Here is a 9,672-nt window from a genome sequence, read left to right as displayed (position 1 = left end):
GTTATTACTGGAGTGATCCATCAATTACTCTGTTTAATTCAGTTTCCTCCACCAGATCATATCATAAGCTTCTGTCTATCTTCTCAGCCTCAGTGATCCTTGTCCAAGCATTTCTCTTTTTTTCTTTATATTTCTAGCATCTAACATAAAAGTTTGTATGCAGTAAGTGTTTAATAAAAATCACTAAGTTGTATTGATCTATAAGTCCTCCCTACAGTATCTACATATGAATGGTAGATCTTTTTCAACAACCAAGAATACTTTGTGAAGGACCTACTTTTACAAAAACCTACTATTTCAAAACTCTTTGGAGCATTAGATGCAAAGATAAAAAACAAACATTTCCTGTCCCATCCTTTTTGGATTATTTTAATATTTTGTGGCTCACAGAGAAATAGTTGGGCTTTCCATTCAAACTTATATTCTGTGCATTACAGAGGTATGGTTATGGTTTTTCATTCCATATTTGATTTTTTTACTATAAAATACAAAAGTGCCTTCCTCAATGCCTGACTATTATTTCATATCTTACAACATAAAAAGAGATTCATTATCCTTGGAGATTATCTATTGAAAACTCTGGTAAAAGAAACCATTTACTTCCTTAAAAATACAAACAAACAAATGAACAAACAAAAAAAGAAACAGCAGAAACTTGTCAGTGCCCAGGAAAGAAAACTCACAGGATTTTTTACAGATTATTTCTGTTGTTATAGTCTAATAACATATTTTGTCTTTTCCTATGAACTATATATATTTTGTGGTTCAGAGAAAAGAATGACAGATATGGAATGAAAGAATCTGAACTCACATCCCACCTTGGACATCCATTGCTTTTGGGAACTTATGTATTTCACTTAACCTGAGTAGGATTCAGTTTTCTCATATTTAAAATGAAGAGATTAATTGAAATGGTCTCTGAGTTCTTTTCCAATTCTAAATCTATGGTTCTATTATCTTATTTTTCTTATCATGCTATTTAATTAATGCTGAATTACTTAAATAACTATTTAAACTGGAAGGATGGTGTCAAACTCAAATAGAAATAGGGCCACTAAATTGTAAATAATGTTTTCTGTCACCCAAATATTGACTTTGATAACCACATAGTAACAATATGTTCTACTGTATTTTTATTTATTTTCTTAAATATTGTCAAATTACATTTTAAATCTGGATAGGTTTACTCAAGAATGTTGTAGTCCTGAATGCAACATGTAAAATATGTTTGGTACTTATATCAGAGGGGCGCCTATGTATTTGTGAGGATCCTAAGAAAGATATCATGTCATTGTGGAAAAATAACTGCCCTGAGTGTTGGGAGACTTGAGTTCTACCCCCAGATTATGCCAGGAACATGTTGCATGTTTCTAATCACTTCCCCTCTTTGACACTATTTCTAAACCTATAAAATACAGCAGTTGGATTAGATGATACTTGAAGTCTGTACTACACTAAACCTAACATTCAATTATTTTGTTGTCAGCAAGTAAATATACAAGTGAAATTTCATTTTAAAAGATTCTCTGAATTTTGTCATACGAGAACCAAACATGATCATTGATCTAGAAAATGACAATGACAGAGATTCAATCCAGGACATTTTTATCTTTCTTGAATTATGTATCTTGGGTCTATTTGCCTCTTTACATTTATCTAAATATGTAACAAAAGAAAGAGAGAATTGACACTGAAAACACCTTCAGAAGTCACCTAGATTATGCTCAGGAATGTGAAGTGATCCTGTTAAAGTCTTCAATAAAGAATGAGAGAGCAGATCAATTGAAGTCTAGAGCTTTTCTCAGTAAATTTTCCAGTGTTGGTCTAATAACCACTGGCAATAGAAAGCAGTTTTATTAGTCAGCAAAATGAGCAATTTTCTCATGAATCCATTTACTAAGATTTGGGTGATTATGACATTAAGTAACTTCATCATATTTCTTTACAAACTGGACTTCCATCGTAACTGCAATTATCCAAGGCCCATTCTTGTCCTTAAATAATGGCCAGGGTACATTTCACTAGCAATAACTGGACCTTCCATAAAATACTTTAAGATTCACTTGTTCAAATACTAACATCCATCCTTAATTGGTCTTTATGAAATTTAGACTGTTTTCATATATTAACAGCACCCGATACTATCTGTGTTTCCATGGTCAAATTATGACCACTCACATGAGGAAAATAAAAATTTAAAGATACATTAGATAGGAAAAGCAAATTGAGTGGAAATTAGCAGGCCTCCAATACAGAAGTTATTGTTTCAAATGTATTTAGGAGAAAACTTCAGCCTAAAGCAAGGCATCTCAAGCAACTAAAACTTAAACCCCATTTACTAAATCATGGTTCCCAAAACTTAGAAAACTATCCTGTCTACTTTTAATAAGCAAAGGAATTTCTGTTTTGGAACAATCTATATTATACTATTATTCACATTGGTGTCTGTTGCAATATGGATTGATGGAACTGATTATCCCATAGTCAACATTTCTATGTCATTTTCTGCTTGCAATTCAGCAAAGTTCATTCTGTAAATTAAATGAGCCCAACTATTGCCCAAAATCTTTTTCATAACCTGCCAATCTCTTTCCATGACAGACTGAGTGCAAGAGATGTAATGTTTCCCCATTTCTAATGAAAACAGCATTTCAACGATATCATTTAATTTTAGAATGTTTTAATTTCTGAATATATCCCTATTTTCTTCCCCCACCCGCACCTCACCAACCCATCTTTTGTAATAAAAGATATGAAAAAAAACAATTCATGAAAGTCAACTACTAGCACGTTAAACATGTCTGACATTGTCTGAGAGTACAGATTATATAGATAATCATCTCCCAATTTGGAAAAAAAGGAGAGAGGTACATTTCTTTAATTCTCCTAGAAGACTAACATTGGTCTTATCTCTGCTTTTTTCAAAGGTCCTTCATTTGTTTCAATGCAACAGAATAATCCCATTGCAATGTGGGTGACAACAAGCTTCTGTTTTTCCCATTTCATTTTTTTATTTTTAATTTTTTCCTGATTATATGTTGATACATTTTTAGTGATTATTTTTTGACATTTTGTGATCCAAGCTCTCTCACTCCCTCCTATCTCACCAACCTCCCCAAGGAAAAAGTTAATACGATATCAATTGCACTTGAGTTATTATAAGATACGTATATCCATGACCATTATGTTGTGAAAGAGTATGCATAACACTTACACTAGGAAGTGGAGGAAAAAAAGGGAAGAATGATAAGATTTATTCTACTCTCATACTTCATCAGTTTGTTCTATGACAGTAGATAGCCTTTTTTCAACATGAGTCCTTTTTCCCATTTTATTTAGATAAGAATTGTAATGAATAGATTATTTAAGCCATACTACAGAGGTAAATGTTCCTATATGATTTTCATGAATATCTTTTCATTAATTAAATTTGTATAGATACAGCTAAAACTCATCCAGATCACTTTTGATCTTCTGATCTAGTCTATGTTCATCCTTGCCAGTGTTGAATTATAGAGCATTTATGAAAAGAGCTATTCAAACAGATAGCTTCAACAGAGTTCCATTCTGTATTATGATATTTTGAAAGATCTCATGGGTTTCCTCGATGTTGCTAAATTAATACAAAAGTCTATATTCCTGTGTTTCAGAAATGGCAATGGATGAGAAATCTATTTTTTTGCTGTTCCACTTCTGGGTTCATGTTTCTCAGTAAATAATTATATTGATACTATTTATAGACCGAGTTTACCTTATAAAGCTTTTACTTCAAGTTTATTGGTGTATCAAGAGCATTAGACTTGGAGCCAGATAATGTATGCTCTATACTATTTGTGACCAAATTTACTAGAAGTGGCCATAAGGAAATTGTTTTATGTCTTTAAATGTCAGATTTGTTTGTCTGCTTATTTGTTTTTTATCTGTAAAATAGGAGTAATAATCTGTACATGAAGTATATCTATCATAACATTAGTGATAAAAGTACTTTGTTAATTTGCAAGAAATATAAAAATGAGTTTTATCTTTAGAGTTATGGGGGGGGAGGGCGGAACACGCCACCCTATGGCTCTAGAGTATAGTATTCTAATTTTATTTTTAAATCAATTTGGGGAAAATGATTTTTCTTTTGGAGAGCATAAGACTGCTTAATAGAATCTCAGAGTTGGATGGGCCAGCAATGAACTTTTGGTTAAATTCATACAAGACAAACAATCTTCTAAACAATAAATAATTCTAAACAATAAACAATCTTCTAAACAATAAACACGACAAATGGTCATCATTTGACAAATCTTGTCTAGAAGACATTGATAGTAAGTTATTCATTAAAAACTAAATTTGTCTCTGTAATTTCTACCCTCTATTCCTCGTTCTATGCTCTGGAGTCAAGCAGAAGAAGGATAAAGCTTCTTTTACATGTCTATCTTCCAAATACTTGAAGACAACTACAAGAGGTCCCAGAATATTCTATTCTACATACTAAACATATCGAGTCCTTTTGTCCAACCTTCTTATTGCATAAATTCTAGGTTCTGTTAGATAGAAATCAAATAGTCATTATATAATTTTCCAAAAATCTCTAAGTAGTTATTTCAGTCATAATGTTTGCATCAACCCTCTAAAAAAATTACATGGAAATGAAAAGATGGATCACCATATCCTACAACCTCATTTATTGCTCTCCCTTCAAACAAATGCTCTTAGCACATTCTTTTGCAGGGCAACTCTCTATCTGGTCCTCAAAACAGTCCGTGTCTCTACTTAGCATTTTATCAGAAAGACTATATTTCTTCACAGGAGAATTTTATCATTTTCCCATATAGGAATGTTATTTTTATAGAGACAAATCTTTTCTCATGTGTAAAAAGCAATACCTAACACTTTAAAAAAAACGCTTTGAAATTGCTATGAAATGTGGTATATAAAATGTGATTGTAGATATAGATGTAAAATATATTGACTTCTTCAAGAATTTTAAGAAATATTTTATCTATGCAGATGAATGCAGTTATATACCAAAGAGAAATGAAGACAATGGGAAAGATAGATCTAAGACCAATTTTAAAAACAGCTTATTCTTTCCAAAGGTTAACTTTTAATAGCACTGTTCATGATGACTAAATATATATGTATATATATTTATATTCACATATTTATATAAGCTTACTAGGAGCTTCGCATGTATCATTTCTCTGGATTCTCATAATTTTGGATAGTGGCTGCTTTAATTATCTCTCTTTTAGAGATAAGAGAATTGAGTTGGTCAGACTTTTTTTCAGTTATAGCATTTGAACTCAGGTTTTCTGATTCTACATTTAGTACTCTTTGTACTATATTAGCTAGCTGCCTAAATATCAATTTAAAATAAAACAAAATACTACAGTAATTGAGCTCACAAATTTAGGGGGAAAATGTGGCATTCCATCAGTTGCAGAATGGTTAGCAAAAAGTATGTGATGGTGAACTGTAAGAAATGAACAGAATGATTTCAGAAAGACTGGAAAGACCTGCATGAACTGAAGCAGAGTAAAATAAGCAGAACCAGGAGAACACTATATCATAACAGAAATGTTGTGGAATAATCAACTGTGAAGGACTTAGCTATTGTCAGCAGTACATTGATTCAGGACAATTCTGAGGGATTTATGGAAATGAATTCCATCCTCCTCCAGAGAAAGTACTGTTAGCCTCACAATGTAGATCAAAGCATACAATTTTTCATATTAGTTTATTTGGGGTTTTGGTCTTATATGAAAAAATGAACAATATGGTAATATGTTTTACATTATAGTACATATATAACCCTGTTCAAATTGCTTACCAACTCCAGGAAGGGGGACAGAAGGGAGGGATAAAATTTGGATTTTACAATTTCAGAAAACTTATGTGGAAATTGTTATTACATGTAATTGATGAAGTAAAATATCTTTTAAAATCAACGAAAAATGTGATATGTAAATTTGGGATAAAAAGAATCTTCTATTTTTGCTAATAACTTTTATAAAGATCTAGTTCTAAGAATTCTAAATCTAACATTAAATATTGGAAATGACTTTAGAATGAAGTCTTAACAATTTTCTCACTACTTTGCAATCCAGGCTTATGTTTTAAATGTGTTCTTTAGGTCACTAGGAAATCATGTCAAAAAAGAATAACAACAAAAAAAAATTGAGGAGAAAAGCAAGAATGGTGACATAAAGCAAGGAAACTATATTTAGAAAATATGTATTATTGATATCTTCTATTCCTAAAGCATGAACACAAACTTTCATGAATGTGATTTGAAATGCAAAATGGCATTAAGCAAAATGAAGGAAGAGAGCAAATTTGTGACTCAAATCATCATACCTACATAACAACAGCAATGATTTGTAATGGTCAATTTAAGGCACTGTGAAATCTTATCATCCAAAGAGAAAATGACTATCATGGGAAATTTTCTATCAATAAATAACTGGAACTCATTGACAAAAAGGCAATCATTAAAAAAAAAGTAATGGCAGTTTAATAAGAATTTGGTTCAATATGAAACGAATTGATATTTGCCTGAAGGAAAAGCTCTTTGTTATCTGCCACAATTCTTAGGAGAAACAGAAATATGGCCTTTGCTCTCTGGAACCAGAGTTCAGAAATAAGAGATCAAGTGCCCTTATATTTAAAAGTCTTTGAGGATGCACTATGAAAGGACTTAAGCTGAGTTGTCATAACAAAATGCCACAGAACTATATATTACATCATCAGAAAATTTCTGTTCTATTTTAGGGGAATTGCGTTTCTTGAATGAATTGTTATGTTTTTGTCATGCCAAATACTGACTTTAAAAGTTAGAACAGTACACTGTAAGTGCAAGGTACGCAAGGAAAATAGCTTAGAAGTGAAAGCAAGCAAAGAATTAAATTTTAAGTCTGAACAGGATGCCTGATATTTTGTGAAATGAATAGAAACGTTTGCATAATTATCAATCCATCCTATAAAATAGTTGTATGTAAGTTTGCTTTATTTAGGTGATGAGAACATGATCAGACCTAGCTATTTATCTCAAATACTTTAATTTGCTGAGTTATATAAGTGCTCAGGGATTGACAAAGGACAACTTTGGCACTTGGGCTACCTGGAGCTTTGTCCAGTGGATGAGTTCTATAACAGTTCCTGCCCTGGTAAAAGTACTTTGTTCTATATTTTCAATCACAAAGTCTGATTATAAAATCATATAACATAATAATATAAAAATAGGTTTTTCTCCAATTATAAATTGAGAGGAATACAAATAAATCATTTACTTTCTGCTAACTGCAGCCTGTTCAAAGAGAGAAGTGCCTGCCTGAATATTGGATCCTAATTCCTACGTAATGATATATCTATGAAAATTTCATTGGCTTCAGGCATGTTCCTTAGGATATTTGACATTAGACAAGTCACTCGTTAAATATTCCGACCCTCTACTTCTAACTTGTAAAGGAAGGGTATTTGACAAGAAACATCAAAGTTTAAGTCTTCACGCTTCTATGATTGGCAATTCATTGTCAATATTTAATTATTCTTTGGGATTTTGAACTCTTTCATTAGGTTACAGTAAGACATGAGATTTTATTTGTATTTAGACTCCAGACATTCCTAGAGTTGTAACTCTTTTTAAATACATTTCTTGTTTGTTAGGGTATTAAAGGTACAAATGTTGGCCAAAACTACTGTAAGATAAGATTGATTTAAAAAAAAAAAACAATATCTTCAATCTCTCCCAGACTGGAAATGCAGGAGCTAGTCACTGACCCAATCTTATTATAGGTTAGCACAGGAGCTTTGACTTTCTATGTTTTTAATCTAGGCCAGTCCTTCTCTCCTGAGGCAACCTGATGTCTTTTTTGCATCTAGGAGTCTACCATATTACTTTTGAATTAAGTGCAGTTACCTATTAGGCACAAATAGCTGCAGTTCAGAACTCTTGGGCTTGTGAGATCCACAAGTCTCAGTCTTTATAGATCATTTAAAAAACAAACAGATGCATTGCACTAGCAGCCAGAAGTCAAAGATCTTGACTTTATCACTAACTAGATAAGTGACCTTGAATCAGTCACTTTTTTTTTTCTGAGTCCGTCTCATGATGTAAAAATAAGAGAGTCAGACTAGGTGATGCTATAAGTATCAGAGCAAAAATTCAATGATCCAAAAAGTTCCACTATAACATACTTAAAATTGAGCAGTAAGAAATCAGTAAAGTACAACTATCCAATGACTCCAGATCAAGTACTTTTTCAGTCCCAAAGCAACATCACATTTATTTTTCTCTCCTTCTACCCTTAACCAAATTATTTTTCCTCTAAAAATTGATTTTAAAAAGAGAAAAATGTTTAAATTTCTTTAAAGAACATGAATAGGCAACAAGATGGATAAAAAAACTCATGAAATTACTGTGTTTATTTGTTGTAAACAGAAAAGTCACCTATTAATTATTATAGTGTCTCCACTGAAATTTTCCTTGGATGATTCATCATGATGTTCATGACTCATCATTCAGTCCTTCCAGGTCATATCTGACTTCCTGACCCAATATTGGGATTTTCTTGGCAAAGATACTAGAATAGTTTGCCATTGCCTTCTTCACCTCATTTTATAGATGGGAAACTAAGGCAAAAGCTATAGTGACTTTTCCAGGGTCATAAATTCATTGAGGCCACATTTGTACTTAGGTTTTGACTCCTGCTGTGGTACTGTGTCCAATGAGCCACCTACTTGATTTTGCAGTAGTTACTGTAGTAGACCTCAACATATCAAGCTGAAATATTTTTGAGAAGAGGACTGATAATGGATTATGTGTTTGCTACCATGGGCTGTTTTGAAAATTTGCTACTAGAAATGATGCCACCAAAGAAATATCATGAAATTTCATGAAATATATAGCGTGTACAGCAATTAATAAATCAACCAGCTCATAAGAATATATCAAGTGCTTTTTCTTTGCCAGGAACTGTGCTAAGTGCTAGAAATACAGGGAGCTTATAATGAAGCTAGTGAAGACAATCTTGTATATACAGGTATACATAAAATAGGTACAGGTTTATTTGGCGGCAGGGAGAAAGGCACTAGCCTTTGGGATAAAAAGGAAACATTGAAAGTGGTTCCTGAGTTGAGTCTTGGGGGATTCCAGAGGCAGATGTCAGGAAGAAGTATATTTCAAGAGTGAAATATAGCTATGCAAAGTCATAGGGACAAAAAAAATCAATAAAGAAAGCATTCTTAGAGGTGAAAAAACAGATGATTAGAACTATCCAAAAATGACAAGAATTAATCTGTTTGAAGACAGCTTTCTCTAACCTTATCCTGGCATAGTTATGTTTAAAAAAATTTAGATTAATTTCTGTTGTGAATTTCTCACATATGGAAGAACTAGTATTGTCAAAACTCTTAACCCATATTGTTCATTTTTCCTGGAAGGGAGCATGTTGTACTCCAAAGCATACTAGAAGGGGAGTCACAACCTTCTTTGTAGCTCAGATTATGCTCTTAAGTAACCATTATGTGACATTGGGAAATTCATTTTTACCTCTCTGATCCTTGGTTTCTCATCTAAAATCATCTAAGGTTTCTTAAATTTTTATGTTATTATTATTTTCCACTTCCAAAGAATGAATTATAGTTCAGATTTATAGAATATATTTTGTTATGTCAAATTGT

This window comes from Gracilinanus agilis, chromosome 1, assembly GCF_016433145.1.
Source record: "Gracilinanus agilis isolate LMUSP501 chromosome 1, AgileGrace, whole genome shotgun sequence".
Taxonomy (NCBI): domain Eukaryota; kingdom Metazoa; phylum Chordata; class Mammalia; order Didelphimorphia; family Didelphidae; genus Gracilinanus; species Gracilinanus agilis.
This window is presented reverse-complemented; position numbering follows the sequence as displayed.